The sequence below is a fragment of the Eublepharis macularius genome, chromosome 9, assembly GCF_028583425.1.
Source record: "Eublepharis macularius isolate TG4126 chromosome 9, MPM_Emac_v1.0, whole genome shotgun sequence".
Lineage (NCBI taxonomy): Eukaryota > Metazoa > Chordata > Lepidosauria > Squamata > Eublepharidae > Eublepharis > Eublepharis macularius.
In genome coordinates this window covers 69,158,876-69,177,803 of record NC_072798.1, presented here as the reverse complement: position 1 = coordinate 69,177,803, position 18,928 = coordinate 69,158,876, and the positions used below count along the sequence as shown (strand labels likewise).

The following is an 18,928-nucleotide window of genomic DNA, read 5'->3' as shown; positions in this document are numbered from 1 at the left end:
TGCAACTCACCACATGGTCTCTCTGCAAGCCACATTTGTTCCTGACAGTTGAATAAAGGAAGATTGTTGAGCAAGGATAGAGCTTTTCTAATTGTGGGAGTGGGTGCAGGAAAAAGATACTCCACGGCCAGAGGTATGTGATGCTTTGTCTATCCATCTCTTATCGGGGTGATTAAGGTGGGCTGGATGAAAGATACACAGACATATAGTTTTGAGACATGATATTCCCTCCCTTGGGTTACCTATGTGATGTGCCTTGTCTTTGCAGCCCCAGAGGCATGTGGGGATGTTTATACCTGGAATCCAGAGACCAGGAATCTGTAAGGATTCTGGGGAAAAAAAACAAGTATCAGTGATTTGCCCTTCTTGTATTTGTTGTTAGCCTGCCCAATTCTTGTGTGTGCAAAGGGTCCTTCTACCAGAGTAGAGCACTCCTTTCTAGATAGTAATATATTCTGCATGCTTTAATAGGAGAGATCAGTTCCCTGATCTAGCTTATATACCATTAACTTTGGACAGTGATTGGGTGGAAATCTAACTTCCTACTGTGTGGGGGGGGGGGCAAGGAGGGAGGGGATGGTAATCTGGTGGTCCCCATTTTAAGTTGCATCACCTCTTTCACATGAATAGTACTGAGCTTTAAGCATATGATTTTGACTAACATCTGTTTTCCCCCCTCATGCCACACGTAGTATCTATATGTCAGTGTAAAGCCATTACACTGGCATGCCTGTTACCCTGGCAGACGGAAATTTAGCAACAATATTATTTTTTGTCAAGGATTATATCATGGATTTATTAGTGAATACTGATCATTCTTCTCATTAGTAAGTTCTAAATCAGGGTAAGAACTCCCAGGATCAGTACTGAGCAACGGCACACCAGAACATTTTACTCAGCACACAGGGCCAGTTGTCTACCCAAGCGGCCAAGAGATACTGGCAGTGGTGGTGGGGCAAGGAGCATGCTCAAGGCCTTTCCTCATGCTGGTCATAAAGGATGTTTCACATAATTTTAGGAGTAACATAGCTATATATTCTTATGTCAATATTTCATGTACATCTGCATATTCATAATAAAACAAAGGCTGAATATACTGAACAGTTTGAATCTGCTAAAAACAAATAGGAAAACATATAGGGAGAAAATGAGATAAGCCACTGAAAATTGTTGATAGGACTGCCTCCCCTCTCAAAAACTAGCAAATTTGACAAATCTATTGGAAATAACCATATGATTAGGAAAACCATGGAGCCACTGTTCTTAACAAAGCACAAAGAAACCATATGCAGTTTGAAATGGAAGTAACTGAAATCTCAACAGACAATACACACTACATACAGCTAGAGCTGCTACTGAGATTATATTCCACAAAGAATACAAATACAGAGTAGATTCCAAAGACACAATTAGTTAATGAAGCATTAGCTGACCATAAACCAGCCAAACTTGTTTTCAATAGCAGAACTAAGCTTATACTCAAATCTCTTATTTCAAATCCATGAGATTTTAATTTTATTTTACTTCATTTATACCCCACTTTTCTCCTCAAAGGGGACCCAAAGCCGTTTACATTGTTCTCCTCTTCTCCATTTTATCTTGACAACAACCCTATAAAGTAAGTTAGGCTGAGAATGTGTGACCGGCCCAAGGTCACCCAACAAGCTTCCAAGGCAGAGTAGGGATTCGAACATACGTCTCCCAGATCCTAACCCACTATTCTAAGCACTTCATAACACTGTCTCTCTGTTTAATTGTGGCTGAATTGTGACCTCTTCTTGGGAAACTGTTCTAATTCTTCCCCCAGCACTACAATGCTTATTCTGTGCTCAGAATAATTTTTTCACAGTTTCATGTATGGAACTTTACATGAACATTTTCAATGTCCTATTTCATTCTAAACTCCCTGTTTTTGAGATATCTTGCAAAGAATGTGATAATGTTTTTTGAGGAAGTAAGGGAAGATAAGCATCAGTATATCTATTTTGAGAGAGGGAGAATTGGGAGAACGTTATTTAGATGTCACAAGAAAGGTTTAAAAATCTATTTAACATACATACGCCTTGATCCCTGAGAACTGATTCCAAGATATTTTTATTGATTGCTGCGGCAAAATTGCTTTTAGCCTCAACCTGGAGACAGGAAAAAACTCCAAGTGTATCACAATGGCTCAGAAAACTATGGGACATTTTCATAATGGAAAAAATAGCGGATCACCTTAAAGGCTTAGATAATCCACAATATCAATCGTGCTTTCTTGTACAATGGCTACCATTTTTAACCTATTGTCATAATACCAATCAGTTACCTAACGTAGATTTACATACACTTAGCTTCTTTGCTATAATGTGACTTCTTATACTCAGTGTACTGTTTTCAATGTTAATATTGGCTGTTTGTTAAAACATCAAGGTTTTCATCTCTTCCATGTATTGCCCATTATGCTGTTGTTTAATTTGGTTATTTGTAGTTTTGGAAAAAGTTATATAAAAATGCAAAATAAAAAGTTAAAAAAAAAAAAGAACTGATTCCAAGATATTTTTTTAAAAAACACTTGATCCTAGAAAGCCCTACTCATACATGGAAGCAGACATCTGCGTGCACTGAAAGCTTCCAGTGTACCATTATTGACACTGAATGGTGTTATATGACACAAAATACCTCTTTGAGGCAGTGAATGGGAAATTGAATCTTTAGGATAGGAATTTGGCTAGGTTCTAGAGTCTACATGTGATATGTGTAAGTCCCAATTTTCAGTTCCTGGAAATGTCCAGTTGAATAATCTCAGGTAGCAGGTATGGAGAAAGAATCTTCTCTGAAACCATGGACAGTTCTGCCACTCAATCAGTTGATGGTCTGACATTATGTAAGCCATATTCATTAGTGGTGCACGCCGAGAAAAAAAGTTGTTATAATTTTGGATTCAAGATTTGGGGAAGGGACATCATGTTGCTGTGATTGCTGATTTTTGGGTAGGACATTACCAGTTTGGGATTCAAATTCATGTGGTTTTTCAGGTTCTGAAATTTTGGGATCATTATTTTCATTGCAGAATACATTCAAGGTCTAGGACAGCTATTTATAAAACTAATGGCACCATATTTGCGCAGAACATACTCCTCCTAATACAGAGACCCCTTAAGTTTCAAGCAGACCAAACAAAGCAAAGTGGTTCAATTTTAGGTGCCTCTTGGCACAGTCACATTTCTCTCCAGTTATTCCAATTGGGGGAGGGGGGTGGTGTCAATCACTGGCATTTTAAAAAGAAAAGCATGTCTGCATTGCTAGAAGTGCTTATGTTCTGTTTCAGCATTTCTTCAACTTTGTATTGGATTCTTGCTAATGTTATATCCTTGTAAACTAGTGTTTATTTACTCTATGGCATGGTTTATGAAATTGTCCTTGATAATGACTGTACTAATCTCACACTGTGTAATCCACCTTTAATCTCAGTGATAAATGACATTAAATAAATAAATAAATAAATGTTATTCATTTTCCTATTGTTACAGTGACTGACAATAGCTTTTCTAATCTTTCTGGTGAAACTCTGGGTTTGCCATCCTTTCTCATTGTGGTCTGTAATTTACATTCTTTCACAAAGTAAGGAAGGGAAAGTAAAAAGGATAACTGCAGTGCTTCCATTATTCCCCATGGAGACTTTGTGGGGGAGGGGGGGTGCTGTTTTTCAACTAAATGACAGCGAAATTGCAGGGGAGATCGGGCTACCTGACCACTAAAGAACCTCCAAGTTTCAAGCACATTGGACAAAGGAGTCCAATTCTATAGGCCACTAAACAAAGTGCCCCAGCCATCCCGTCTGCAGAGGAAAAAGGAGGAGGTCTGCCCCCACCAAGAAGGGAGGGAAGGAGAAGGTATAAGCAGAACTGCAGCTTTGTCAGACACTGGGTTGCCCCTTCCCTGGGCCGCTGCCCAGGAAATCAGTAGAATCAAAGAAATACAGGATGCCTGAACATGAAAAATAGCACAGTTGGGGGCAGGGGCTTTCATAATTCCCCAGCATCTCAGACTGGGTTACCATTCCAGAAAATCACAATAATGACCCAAAACAGCAATTTTCATGTATATTTTTGGCTCAGGAGTTTTGTAATGCACACCACTAATCTCCATGTATGCACTATACAGATTTTATCGGCAGCAGTGTCTGCTGATCTGTTTGTTCTTTAAACAAACCACCATCATAGCTCTGGGCCAGTAAATATTCTACATGTCCAAATGAGCATCACAGGTGTAACAAACCCCCGTTTCTTTATACGAGGACAGGGGAAGGACTGTGTAGCAGGAAACCATGCATGTAACTACAGGAAAAAAATGACCTTGGCAAGTCTCAAGCTGCAGAGACTGGATTTTGATAGGATGATCAAATCCCAGGTGTCTGGGTTCTCAGCCACAGAGAAAACTGGTGCTGATACATGCAAATCTAAAATGCATTTTTCCTTAGCCCTGGGTTAGTCAGCCAATTACAAATGTATTAGGTCTGTATTCATTTGATTTTTAATCAATTACACTATTCCATTTAAAGATCTTTGCTTATCATTAGACTCTTGAGGAAGAGTGCAGTTACTCAAGTGTCAAATAACTAATATTTTATAAACAGACACCTGCTACTCTGTTAGAATGGCATTTTAGTAGGTTTTTTCATAATTTTGCAACCAGGAATATAGAATGCTTATCAAAATGCTGTGGGGAATCCTGCATACAAATAACATACTGACATTGAATATTGTATGTTTCAGCTGCTTCCTACCAGCAGAAAAAGGTAGCTGGAAGAAAAGCCAACTTTATGGTACTTGTCCATTAAATCTGGCACAAGGAAGAGAAAGTGGATAAATCTACGAAATATGTCCTTGAGTATCAGCCCTACCAATTAATTGAGGGGCAAATTCTAATCTGTGATTAAAGCTCTAGGTTGCAAAACTTAGCATATGGGACTGACTGAAACGTGTTTAGGACCGGGCTATTCATTGATTAATCCCATGAACCAAAACAATTAACATTTAAGTACAGGAGCATTTTTAAACTTCCTTTTGTGTTAACAAAAAAAGTACAAGTAGCAGTTGCCTGCTTAGGAGACTGCAGAGCTCTGTATTTACTATATTATCTTTCAGAATAATTTTGATTTCTTTGAATTTCTTTGTATGAATAAAAATATTTGCATATTTTCATACCAGTTTTTTTTCTACATGTAAATCCTAATTTTGTCCCCTAAAGACCGTACACATATTTCACATAAAAGGCACAGGACTACATACAACATGGATCTTTACCATTTAGAAAGTGGTAGTTTGAATACAGGATGTATATCCTGTGTGCAAACTACCACTATCTAAACTCTCATCTAAACTGAGAGCGAGTTTGGTGTAGTGGTTAAGAGCGCGGGACTCTAATCTGGAAAGCCATGTTTGATTCCCCACTCCTCCACTTGAAGCCAGCTGGGTAACCTTGGGGTAGTCACAGTTCTCTGGAGTTCTCTCAGCCCCACCCACCTCACAGGGTGTTTTGTTGTGGGGATAATAATAACACACTTTGTAAAACATTCTGAGTGGGTGTTCAGTCATCCTGAAGGGCGGTATATAAATCAAATGTTGTTGTTGTTGTTACTATCTCAGTTTCCGAGAAGTATTTTCCTATCTCCAGTCGGACTCACAGGATTAACCTAGGATGTCTACATTCAGACCTCATGCAGAACTATAGTTAGGATTTACTATGGAACATAAATCCAGACAGCTAATCATGTTGGTCTATAGCAGCCATAAGAATTTAGTGGACCTTAAGCCCAACAAAATTTATTCCAGCATAAGCGTTCACGAGTCAGAGCTCACTTCATCAGATGCACTGAAGTGTACATCCATCAGACTGATGCTTCTATATTCACAATATAAAGGTGTGTGTGTGTGTGGGGGGGGAGACATTACAAAGAGAGACTGATTTAAAACAAGATGAAATCCAAAGAGTAATCAGTTCACTCAGAGTGGGTGACTACAACTCCGCTGCAGGATTAATATAAAATCCAGAGCAAGATAAGCAGATGCGACAAGTTGTTACAGAGGTATAACTGAACTACTTCATATATAGATTTGAGTCCAATCGCACCTTAAAGATCAACAAGAGTGCTCTTGGATTTGAATTTTGTTGTTCTACTCCGCCCCAGCACAGCTACCAACCTAAAACTAACTGGTGAGGTGCAGGATACGGGCACTGAGTGAGAAATACCAGTCACTATTAAGCCCTGGAGGGTTGATAGTTTTGAACTTGTTAATGAACCAGTATCAGATCCTGGCTTGATAGACCCAATGTCATCACTGCTAGCGCAGCAGCCTGCATTCTCACAACCACACTAAGACACAGTTTCACACACTGTCTGAACTGACTCTGCATCTAGATTGTCTATGGGGACATTTTTCTCTCGCAAAATCACGCCGCCCCCCCCCGGGGGTCTTTGTTCCTCTACTTCCTTTCCTTATCACTCCGCCCTTTCATTTTTACACCAGCACTCTCCTTATTGCCCCTGCTCAGAAAAAGGAGAAATGTGGTGCCAGGATCACAGCTGCCAGAGAGGCTTGACAATCAAAGTTTCAGAACAAAGCGATCCAATGGAATTGTGGTGCCCGACCTTCTAAGGGCTGTTACGTTCTCGGGCGCTGCCAGGTTCTCAGGCATGCATCCGGATCAATATTGATGAAAACCACGGGCATCCTGCAACTCCGGAATTTACTGAAACCAGACTTACCCGCGCCTTTCCGGACCACTCACTCTCCCTCCCTTGGAAGCGAATCTATTCGCCTCGACAGGAGGCTTGCTAGTGCATCTACCACGTGTGTATGCGTGTACCTAGACGCCAAATCAAAGGACAGAGCCTCGGGCGAACGAGGATGCAAACCCCACCATAAAGCAGAACGTGCAATTTTACCTCGAGGGACAAGCCAAGGACGCGCGATCTCCCACTGCCCGTCCGCCCCTTTGGGCAAGCGGTCGCTCCTTCTCGAGAACTCACCTCTGATGCCGGAGGTTCAGCGGGCAGCGATGCATGGCAGGAGACAGGGAAGACGTGGCGCCCCAGCGGACGCGCGGAGTTCGCCCCTCTGCCTCGCCCTGCCGCCGTGCATGCTCCTGCGCCCTGCCTACGCTGGAAGTTTGAGACCGGCGGGAGCCCGACTGGAAGCGGCGGCGGCAGACCGGCGCACTGGGCGCCCGCTCGACACCCGCCCGGCATCTGCTCCGACGCCTCCGCCCACCTCTTGAAGCCGGATTGGCTCACGGCAGCCGGCAGGGAGCGAGCCTTAATGGAAAGCTGTTGGGATTGGAGGGGAAAGAGAAGCCCGAGCTGGACGGAAACCGTCTCGGGCGGTCCGGTGGCGCAGGGAGGACTTCGCTCCAGTTAGCGGCGGTGGCGTTTTTATCCTGGTCTCCTCGCCCCTCCCTCCCCCCAAACACGATCCCTCAGTGGCGAGGCTATTCCAGCTGCAGCAAGATCGCGCTTTGCCTTCCAAGATGAGGGTCGCGTATTCTCCTCCCCCGCCCTGCCCGTCTCCATTGTAGGGGGGCGCACGTGGAGGGGGAGAAGAGGCGCCGGGAAAGATCGAGGCTGTGCAGCCTCAGGGGGAGTTTCTTCAGAAAGGGGAACCAGAGAAAAGTTGCTCAGAAACAAAGGGGGTGGTAGCGATCTCTTCCTGCCTACAAGGAAATGGGTCTTCTTGAATGCATCTGCCATATCAGAATATCAAAACTAACGTTGCAGTTTTAAGGTTTTAGGAATAAATTGCGCTGAACCGACTGAGATTTACTGCTGAATGAACTTGCATGGAATTGGGCTGCACATTTACAAGCTTATACACTCTTATTGGGTAGAGATTTGAAGTCATCGTGCAATGGATTGGATATTTTGCAACGGATATTTTGGACCTTTGGTTTATGAGGTTACAGATATCCATAACCACTTCAGATACCTGTCGTTAAGAGGGGGCACGCCGACATGTATTTGCTTGTGTGAGGAGCTGCAAAATTCCTTCGCGATTTAAATATCCTCTGGAGGGATTTAAATGAGGAACATTCGATATACATTTTCATTAGGAGGTTTGACCAAAAAACATGTTCCGTTGAACTCACTGGTGCTTACCTCTGAATAAACAACCACGGAATTGTGCTGTAAATTTTTAAAAAAATGTTTAGTGATTGTTGAGTATGCAAATTTTGTAATTATGAGGTTTATTATAGTATTGCGCTACTATTAACTATAATACTTCCCAATCCATTATGCTCCAGGAGTCTCATATAAGGGACACAAAATCCTTTAAGATAATAATAATAACATAATAATAATATTCAATTTATGTACCATCCCTCAGGATGACTTAACACTCACTCACAGCGGTTTACAAAGTATGTTGTTGTTATCCCCCCAACAAAACACCCTGTGAGGTGGGTGGGGCTGAGAGAGCTAGAAGCTGTGACTGACCCAAGGTCACCCAGCTGGCCACAAGTGGAGAAGTGAGGAATCAGATGAGAGTCCCATGCTCTTAACCATTACACCAAACTGGCTCTCAGATGAGGGATATCTGTTAAAATAAATTCCAGAATTTCATAGTAGCGATCTATATGCAGGAGGGGAAGAAACTTCAAAGGAACACACAACACAAAGCCAGATGAGAATTTTACCCTTAAGACACAGCAAGTCTTGTTTCACACAGGTTTGTAATGTGAATGTAAAAACCAGTATTAACTAGAATGCTCATTTCCATTACAAATGCTTCTCCTGTATTACAGATTATCAGACAAAAGAGATTCAAAGGTAAATTCCCTTTTATATTTGTGAGGAAAAAATCAAAAACTGCCTTGGCATTTATTTCTTTATACTCTGCCCTTTTCACTGAGGCTCGAGGATTATTACAGGGTGTAAATCCCATAATGATGCAGTGCTTATTATCACATGATAATAAGCAATGCAATGGGACAAGCATTACAAACACTGTACAAAAAAGAATCAGCACAAAATGGAATTACAGAAGTAGATTTTTTTTGATCTGTGGGGGAGATTGTCATTAATCTCACTTCCAGAGGGTTGGAACTCATCCGCACAGCTTCAACCATACATGAACCTTCTTTCCTCCAGGGTTCAGCAAATGGTACCCTCCCCAGAAGAAAATTTTAGTGGCAGCTATACACTGAGGAACAGTTGAACCTCAGTAGTTCACTAAATTGTGAAATTTTGTAGACAACGCCTCCTTTCTCCAGTGCATTATCAGCAGGCTTCCTTTGGAATAGTGTTGGCAATGAGGTCCTCCCTTCTGCTTTCAAGGCTGATTATTCCTGTGTGTTTGTGTGTGTGTGAATGCATGCAAGTCAATCAGAACAATAACTCATGTCCCATGCTGAACTATTGTTGGGAGAGAAGAAATCTGTAAGCTGCTAAGCCACCAGGAGCTTCCTAATGTAGAATTTCCTAACATTTTCTGAAAAATAAGGAAACACTGCTGCCTACTTATTGACGCATGAGTTCTGGCTGTGTTAACTTAGCCGATGAAAGGAGGAACACTCAGCATAGGCTCAGAGGCACAGTATTATTGCTTCAGATCAACCTCTGGCTCAAATCAGTCTCTGTCTTTCCTTCTGTGCAGCCCAGTCGTATGCATGATACATTCTGTCAAGTTCATTGGAATTTATTGTCAAGGAAGCAGGCAGAGGATTATAGTTCCATATGAAACTGGATTTTTCCATCCTGTTTCTGTGACAGACTTTCCTCGAACTATAGGGGAATTCAAGCAAAGACCCCCTGTTATGTTTCCAGGGCTGTGAGTGTTCTGGAAGAAGGGACAAGCTTTTCAAATAAGAGGCATCTGGCACCCTGTCTCCGTTCATACCAGAGTCTTCATAGCAAGGCGGAAGCCAAGCTGGGGAAGATTTCCTTCCCAGTTAAGCAGGGAACTTCACTGCTGCGGCTGCCTTTTCATTACCATCTGTCTTGTAGGCTGTTTGTCTTCCATGTTGATTCCCCCCCCCCCCTTCCTGGTTATTCACTTCAGCTGTGCCTTCTGTACTAGTAGGGGCTTTCCCCATATTCCTGAGAATTAACCAAAGCAGTGATGTGACTTAATTCTCCAAGAAGTATCCCAAATTAACCAAACAACAAAAAGAAATACAGGCTCTTCCTGCTTGAGTAGACGCTTGCAAAAATGCACATTTCATAAAGATTTACTGTCATGCTAGCAAACATCTCTTAGTTTGTATGCTTAATTTCTGGCACAAATAAGACAAGATGGTGAGAGATATTGAATGAAGTCAGAAACCAATTTAGCTCAGTGACATCTAGTCACCACGTCGGCCTCTACAGACCCAAAACCTTTTTTTTTTTTTTTTTTTAAAAAGAAAGGTTCTATCCCTGCCATATTGATAATCTTGAAAGTATGTGGACAATGGCTAGTGAAGTTTCAGAAACCTTTGTAGGGAGAGGCCATGACTCAGTGGTAGAGCATCTTCTTGGCATGCAGAATGTCTTTGGTTTAATCCCTGGAGCATCTCCACTTGAAAAGGTGATGTAAAAGACCTTGACCTGTGACCCAAGAACTGCTGACAGTAGACAACGCTGACCTTAATAGACCAAGGGTGTGATGCACTGTAAGGTAGCCACATGTCTTTTAGGTGTGCTTATACTCTAGCTTTCCAGCAATACAAAAGCTTCAGTGGTCTACACAGCTCCTCCCCGCCCCCCAATTTAGCCTTTCTTGGCAGAAAATTTGGAATAATTTGGTACAGAATTTGATAAAGCATAAAGAAAATAGAAAATGACTATATTGATAATTAACAGTATTAGTCTATCAATCAACCATATCACATGAATGTGCTGATGCCCTGTCTCCTGTCCCAACCAAGATTTTTATCTATCTAGTACCTTTAAAAAAAATCCTGCTCATCTTCCAAGGAGTTCAGGTGACATACACTCCCCATTTTATCTTTAACAAGGTTAGGTTAGACTGAGAGCTGTGATTGGCCCATGGTCACCCAGAAAGCTTTCATAGCAGTGTGGGGATTTATACTGGTGTTTCCTAGAGCCTAGTCTACCAGTGTGCCCCGGAGAAGCTTATGTTCCTAAATATGGCTGTTTCACACATTGAGGTCCACTCTGTCTATTACAGTAGAGAACAATGCGAAAATGAAAATTTGACATCAGCTATAAGCGCTGAGAGTGAAGATTCTTTCTTCTGACTCAAGTTATAGCTCTGCTCCACCCCTACTCCCATACAAAACTTGATCTTTCCATAAGACAACGGCTCTTACTAATTCCCACATAATATGCAACATACAGTGCATTTACAACTTGTGCTAAACACAGCGCGGGGAGCCTTGACCCCCACTTGCAATTCTTAAAAAGGAGCAAAGGCTCTTGGAGTTCATGTAATATATTGAAACAAGCTGTTATTCAAATAATGTAGACAACCTAAGCCACAAGAACACACTGAAATAAATGGCTTGAAACAATATGATTCCTATGGTAAAGCCAGTGAGAGAATATGAATTACCACCAGGATAAATTTGCCTCAGTATGTAGCAATAATCCTCAATTCCTAACAAGCTTCAAGCTTCCTAAATCCCCAGCACTGATAGGGAATCACAGACATAGTTATATAAATAGGAAAGGGAAAGTTCTAATCCAGGAAATACCTCTGGAATCAATGATCTAACATAGTACTGACGCCATCCTCCCAAGATTGCTATGGTAAAGTCGAAAAAGCCTACAGGGCATGAATAAATACAAGAATAAAATAGGCAGATACAAAAGGCACTGGGTCTTAATGTAGTAAAGAATTATCTTCAGTTAATTAAATGATGAAAATCAACAGGGACTGATTTTTTTTAAAGCTGTGCTTTGATCAGAACAAAAGAATCCATCAAATGATACAAAGATATATTTAAAATTAATTGCCACGAACTCTCATTGCCTTGTAGAGCTATTATTTTGCAAGAAAGTAGCTAAAAATAGTAACATATCATCAGGTAAAGCTTAGCTATAGCTGGTTCAAATGTTTTGTTTCCACCTTCAATAGCTCATAGTAACATTTGCAAATGGTTCCTCTTTGGTTTTTTACTGGTTTTATAGGCTGATTTTAAAAACGTCCATTGAAAGCTATGGGATCCAAATCAATATGTTTAAGAGCAAGGAACAGACAAACAAACACTTTAACATAAAGCAGAAGAACTGAATTTACAGTCAACTTGGCATCCTATTTCTAGAACAACTCTTAGCTAGTAAGCATTTGTCAGAAAGCCACTGTGAATCAAGATTTCTTTAATAAAGCAAATAAATAAGCTAATTTTTCACACGATACTTGGCTGCTCTTTATAAGTCTAGGAGCACTGCCATTCAAAAATTATTCTGTCGCACATGAAGGGGGGTATGTCACTGAGGGAATTTTTTTACCCAGTTTCAGTTTGTTGAGACAATGAATCCATAAAATACAATTTTTGGTTTGCTTTTTGCATGGCTTAATTTCTTTGCATTAAAAAAGCCAATAATTGAACCGAGTGAACTCATTTTCATTCCAGGTGCCTAGTAGTGAACTGTTTTAAGTTTCATATTCAAATATTTAGGACTGAGGATTCAGTCCTCTTCATTCTCAAAGCTATTAACCGGCCACTCTTTCTTTCTTAGGGGAATATAAACTGTTTTATATCCTTCCTTCCATCCCTGCATCCATAAAATGTGAGTTGAAAGTGAATTCTTGATCTGCAGAGCAAGTCTGGCTTCACCAATGATACAACAGAAGTACATATCAACAAATCAAACACTGGTTTCTATTACGTTGTAGCAGGAACCTTAATTTACAACTCCAATGCTTTCTGGAGCATTACTGAATTTGTGAGAGACATCTCTTCTTTTAATTCTAGTGTTTCTGTGGGTTTTTAAAAAGAGAAAATACACCAAATTACACCTCCTGCATCAAAATTATACAAGAGTCAAGGAGCACCTTAAAGATTAACCAAACTGATTTTGCATAAGCTTTTGTGAGTCAGAGCTCATTCCAGATGTGTCAACAAGTGTAGCTCCATTGCGCTTGATTTTGTATACAGCGTGTGTTACTAGAGGTAAGTGTAAAACAAGATCCAACAGAAGAAGTAATCCATTCATACAGAGCGGGGGAGGGGAAACCTCAGCAGAGAGGTTAACTCCACTTTCCCTCACTTTTCCCTCAAACCATTCTTTAGGTAGGATTCTGCCTGAGCTGTCTAGCTTGGCCACTGGTCATGCCACCCTGTTGCTATCCAGTGAGAGAGAAAGAAGAAGGCAGTCAGAGATGAACCTGTTGCTGCTGTGCAGCCCTCTGTCAGCATGCTAGAGTGTCTCTTGCAATGATCACAGTTTAACAAATGTGCCCAAAGATAGGGTTGCCAACCTCCAGGTGAGACCTGGAGATCTCCTGGATATACAACTGATCTCCAGATGACACAGATCAGTTCCTCTGGTGAAAATGGCTGTTTTGGAGGGTGGCCTCAAGGATATTATATCCTGATGAGGTCCCTCCCTTCCCAAACCTGCACATGAAAACTTTCTATAATAATTAAATTGCCTACCAACCATTTTTAGAAGATTTCTGGGGCACTCAGAATAGGTTGTACGTCCCTAGAGAGGAAATGGTCCATTCCAAATTCCACAGTGATAGAACTGATATCTCAGAGCCAAGCTACAAGTGACGCATGACACAGGTTGGACACTTGTCAGCTTACCTCAAGTTTTGATGGGAAATGTAGGTGTCCTGGTCTTACAGCTTGGCTCTCCATTTAATTGAAGTTTACAGACCACCCCCCCACACACCCAGAGGAGAAGAAGGGGGGCACCCAGTGAGAGCCCAATGCCTGCACTCCCCTCCCGACCGCATGTTCTCCCTCCCATAGACTGCCGCTCTGTAAACTTCAATTAAATGGAGAGCCAGGCTGCATGACCAGAACACCTACATTTCCCATCAAAACTTGAAGGAAGCTGACAAGTGTCCAACCTGTGTCAGGTGTCACTTGTAGCTTGGCTCTCAGTTTCATAAGGAATAGACTGTTTACGGATTTAATACTGACTGCCTTATATGATAACTGTTGGACCACCAGCACATGCTTATAATGATTATATAATTGAAACTATCTTCCTTCACTCCGGATATACTGTTTTTCACAACTTGCTATGCTACTACAGTGTGCTTCTACAGAAATGATGATTTGTACATTCTCCCCTCCCCCCTTCAATGGTTGCACATAAGTGACAGCACTGTATAAGTGACAGCACTGCAAAATTAAGTTCACGTTAGCATCATTAGTACTTGCTGGTTATTATTTCAGAAGACATAATTAACAATCAGTCACACAAGTCCTCCCTTCCTAGGCCTGAACAGTTTTTACCTTTTATAATTAAAAAAAAAAAACTTCTCCAGAGGCTATGTAACTCCACAGCATGAATGCTCAAAAGCAGCATTATGTTTAATTTCTTTTAAGCTTCTCAAGTACTTAAAAAAATTCCATTTCACTATTCTCAATGACTTCTTAAACATCCAGGAGGCATACATTTAATTAAAAAATGAATGGTGGATTAGACCCTCTTGGCATGCTTTCATATCAGCTAGATATTTATGAGCTTTCTTGATGAACACGAAAATAAAGCTAATACAAGTTTTGATACAAGTTCTTTACTGCCTCATAATATTGGAGGAAGGGAGAATGGGGGGCGGGCGGATGGACGCAGGATACAAATATCTAAATAAATAAATATATTGGTGTATGCACATTGATGGTACTATGTGTGCATACATTATTAGATGGCATGCTGTGTATTGTACATTGATTAGACCGAAGATGCAGTGAATGGGAATATTTCTTATTTTTTAATAATGATTGATATATGACTAGCAGAAGGATGAGGCATGTGATTACTACCATTTTGGATTCATCATGAAGATAGGCTTAGAGGAGTGAAGGAGAGCCATGTATGCTGCTTGGGGGAGGGGATAGATATGTTTTTTTCCTTTGCTGGCAATGTAGGCAGGGTTCTTTCACTGTTGGACAAAGGTATTCACTTTTATTTGTAAAATCTGTGGGTAACTGGTTTGCTAAATGCAAATTCATTCTCATGCTTTACATAGCTGAATATTATAAGTTAGACAAACAAGTATGTTGTTCAGGCTAGCCATGCCAAATTCACTAAATAAACCATGGAACAATCATACAGTTATGGATAGGCTATCCCTGCAAAGGGACTATGACCTTCCTTAGGGAGATCTTGTTTTTTTAAGGGTGGTGTCCATTCATCAGTGATGATCAAGCCAATGATGGAAGTAATTCACTGCAGCAAGTCATCCTTATGATGACCAGCTTAATAAAATGTACTGGGATTTCTAGGGTATCAAAGCACAGATGATGTATATGTGAGTGTAAGGGAAAAGATGACTATTTTGAGCTGTTTAAGATTGATGCTGAAGTTAATTGACTGACAAATGAATCCTTGTTTGTTCTCAATTTTGCCCAATGGGTGCAGGGGATACCCCACTCCCACCCATCCCCACCACTTCTCACCTGGCCAGTGGAGGGAAAGGTGCTGGAACAGGTTGAAAACCTCCTGGAGTACACTGATCACTTCTGTGTCATGCCAGAAATGACGTCATTCCTGGCACAATGAGGAAACCAGGCGTCATACCAGGAGCCAACTGAGTAAAAATCGCTCCCCCCCCCCAAACCAGCCCCAATGACATCATTCCTGGCATGACATGGAAGTGATATAGAGCGAGGTACTTTCTCCTGGTGTGCCCTCTCCAGCGACCCCCATCCCCTGGTTTGAGCTGCGGTGGTGGTGGTGGCAACCTATCAGGTCTATCAAAGTCCATAGTGTCTACTCAACTAGCAGTGGACCCCCAGGACCTCAGATGGTTTTTTTCACATCATCTAGTACCTGATTCTTTTAACTGGAATTCCTTTTAACTGTAATTAAAGCTGGGATCTTCTGCATGCTTTACCACTGGGCCACCGCCTATCTACATGGCACCTCCTATACTACCTCTTTGTTTTTCCAATTTCATCTCAGTCAATAAAAGACATGCACAGAAGTTTTTATAAAGAAAAGGAATATGATGGGCCTACTAAAACAATTGGATTACAGCCAGATTTTTATAGAGCAGGGAAGAAAAACATAATGGCCAAAACCTCAGCCTTTTATCTCTTCAATAGCAGATCCACAAGTCACATTGCAAACTACTTTTAACATCGAGGAGACTTTCAAAAGCCGTTTTGGAGTATGGCAAGGAGATGTACTGTTAAAAGCTAAAAAGAAGTATGCTTGAAATAACTCTGAGCCCTGGACTACAATCGAAGTCTGACAGTGACAAGCATTAATTAATTCTTGCAACTATTGTTGGTTTGTGGTTGACAACTTCTCAATCTTCTTTAATGACAGTTGCACAGTGGGAAGTATAACACGAGAGTGAATGTTAAACCTAAATTCTAAGAAAGGCACCTTCCGGGGTTTTATTTAGAAGCAACATTTCATTTATTTATTAGACTTATAGTCCGCTCCCCGCGCACTGCAGGCTCAGAGCAGATCACAACCTGATTAAAACACAATACAATATACAATAAATAACATATAGCTAAAAGCAATTTAAAACTGGCAGCAAAATTTAAACAGACAGTGGATTTCACAGTCCTACAAGATCACTGGGGCTGCGAAGGCTAATATACAGTAATGAGCTAAAAACCAGGAGTTGGAAGAGTGCATTTACAGTGCATGGACATTTTTAAACTATTGCTATTCAATAAAAAGACTGCATATGTTACACGCCTCAAACCAACGCTGTGCAAAATGTTTGCTTCTCCTGGTGGAACTCTTAATTATTCTGTTGCAAATATGGGACTACCTCACGGTACCTGTTACCATACTTTCAAGAGAAAGTTATTGAAGAATTGCTCAGCTACCTATTCCAATCAGTAGCAAGATAGTGATATTAGATACCTTTCCCCCTACCAAGCTGTTAATTAGAATAGGTCCCACCTAGGAAAACCGGTCTTTCTTTTCTATACTGTGCAATGCAAACTTTTTCATCAGCACTAAGTATGTTGACCATAATGATTTTGTTCTCTGAAAATAAAATTGAAACCTCTAGACAGTTTTACAGGCTTGGGAAGTTTAATAACTTTTGCATCTAATAAAACTTGATGATTGTTATGCACACGTTTCACTAAAAAGATTGCTTCAGTACTTCGTAGGAGCAAGGCTGCCAAGAGCCACGGGCTCCCAAAGATACCATCTGCCTGCCACACCTCCCCGTATGATCCCAATTCAAACAAAATATCATAACTAAACAAATCACTTGGCTTTCTGATACCATGAATATAATATAATAATCGTTCTTTAGATAAGAAACAGCAATGGAAAAGGGACAGAATTATTATTATTATTATTATTTAAACAAAATTTTATTAATAAAAGCATACAATAAATTACAAGATCGCATAGATTAACAAGTAACAATTGGTAACTAAAACACAACCAATAACCAAATAACAATACTATATACAGTGTAAAGTAACAGTGAAAAGGCTTAGATTCTAAGAACTACATTATAGCAGTTCAAAAACAGATTTGTGAAACTTTGATACAGCCCAGATATTATTGTTTTCCAGATATTCAAAGAATGGAGACCATTTCTCCTGAAAATCAGTGCTTTTGGGAAAGTGCTCGGCTTGATAAATTTTGTCACTTAATTTTTCCGTAATGAAATGATCCCAGATCTTGTTATGCCAGACAGATAATGTTGGAATACTATTACTTTTCCAATAAGTTGCAATAACACTCTTTGCAGCTGTTAGCAGGCTTGTTATAAGATCCTTTCTTATTTTGGGAATGAGTAGGTTGTCCCATTGATCCAAAAAGATCCTCACTTCAATTAAAGACATCACTAACTACACAATCCCTCTAAAGCCTGAATTAATCTTTTTGGATTAATCTTTTTGGAAAAGGGACAGAATTATTAAAGAATATATTTTACTGAATTTATGATTTACACTATGCATAGTTTACTCTGCATCCATATAGGGTATGCTGCAAAAAAAGAAAAGAAAAAAAGAGCAAACAGAATCGGAAAGATTCCTCCGCCAAGAGATCTACCCAGAATGCTGTAGTACATTATAAATGAAACACAAATGAGACACATATTACCTTGGAATAAGATGCACTGAGTGAAGTGAGACATCAGTCTTCTTCAAAAAAATTCTCAACTGAAAAAAAACCTAAAATATTTCTGCTCACCCAAACCAAAACACTCCCCCCCCCCTCAAACCCCTCTCTGCATGTACAAATGCTTAATGGGGAAGGAAAATTGGGGAGATGTGACAAGTTGGTTATATCCTCCATGGAAAGGAGACACTTTAGCTGAGTTCTCTAAATTTTCCTGAAATTGTACCTGCAGTGGCTATTTCCTTCCCCTTTCACAGAAGGCTTTAAATTTTAAAACTGGTGTTAGAATATCATTACATTGATATAATGTCATAACAAATATGTATATCACATTCTCTGAATTCCCAGCTTTTATATTTTCTTTATGCCTTGCTGAGACATCCAAGAAGTTAATTTAGATAATAGATGCTTGCCGTATAACTTGTCTAGGCTAGAGAGGAGGCTGATTGGCCTATAATTGGAAGGATTTGTGTGGTCACCTTTCTTATGGATTAGGACCACAATTGCATTCCTCCAGGCATCTGGAATAAGTCCTGTTTGGTTGATCATAGTGAAAAAAGAGGCAAGAGGGACAGCCCACCAGCTTTAAAAGCTCTGGGGGAATCAGATCAGGACTGGGAGCTTTTCCAGTCTTCAGTTGACCAATTAGCTCTATTATTTCATCAGGGGTCACTGGTGGCCAATCGGGCAAATCCTCATCACGGATGCCAA

General features: G+C 40.5%; 1 protein-coding gene across 1 annotated transcript in view; it reads right to left on the bottom strand.

Moving 5' to 3' along the window:
- Nucleotides 1-7,158, bottom strand: part of AMIGO2 (adhesion molecule with Ig like domain 2) — a 29,049-nt gene extending 21,891 nt beyond the window's left edge. Inside the window, exon 1 of the mRNA XM_054989034.1 lies at nucleotides 7,016-7,158. The gene's annotated coding sequence lies outside the window, so the exon portion shown is untranslated. The remainder of the gene's footprint in view (nucleotides 1-7,015) is intronic.
- Nucleotides 7,159-18,928: the final 11,770 nt, after the last annotated feature.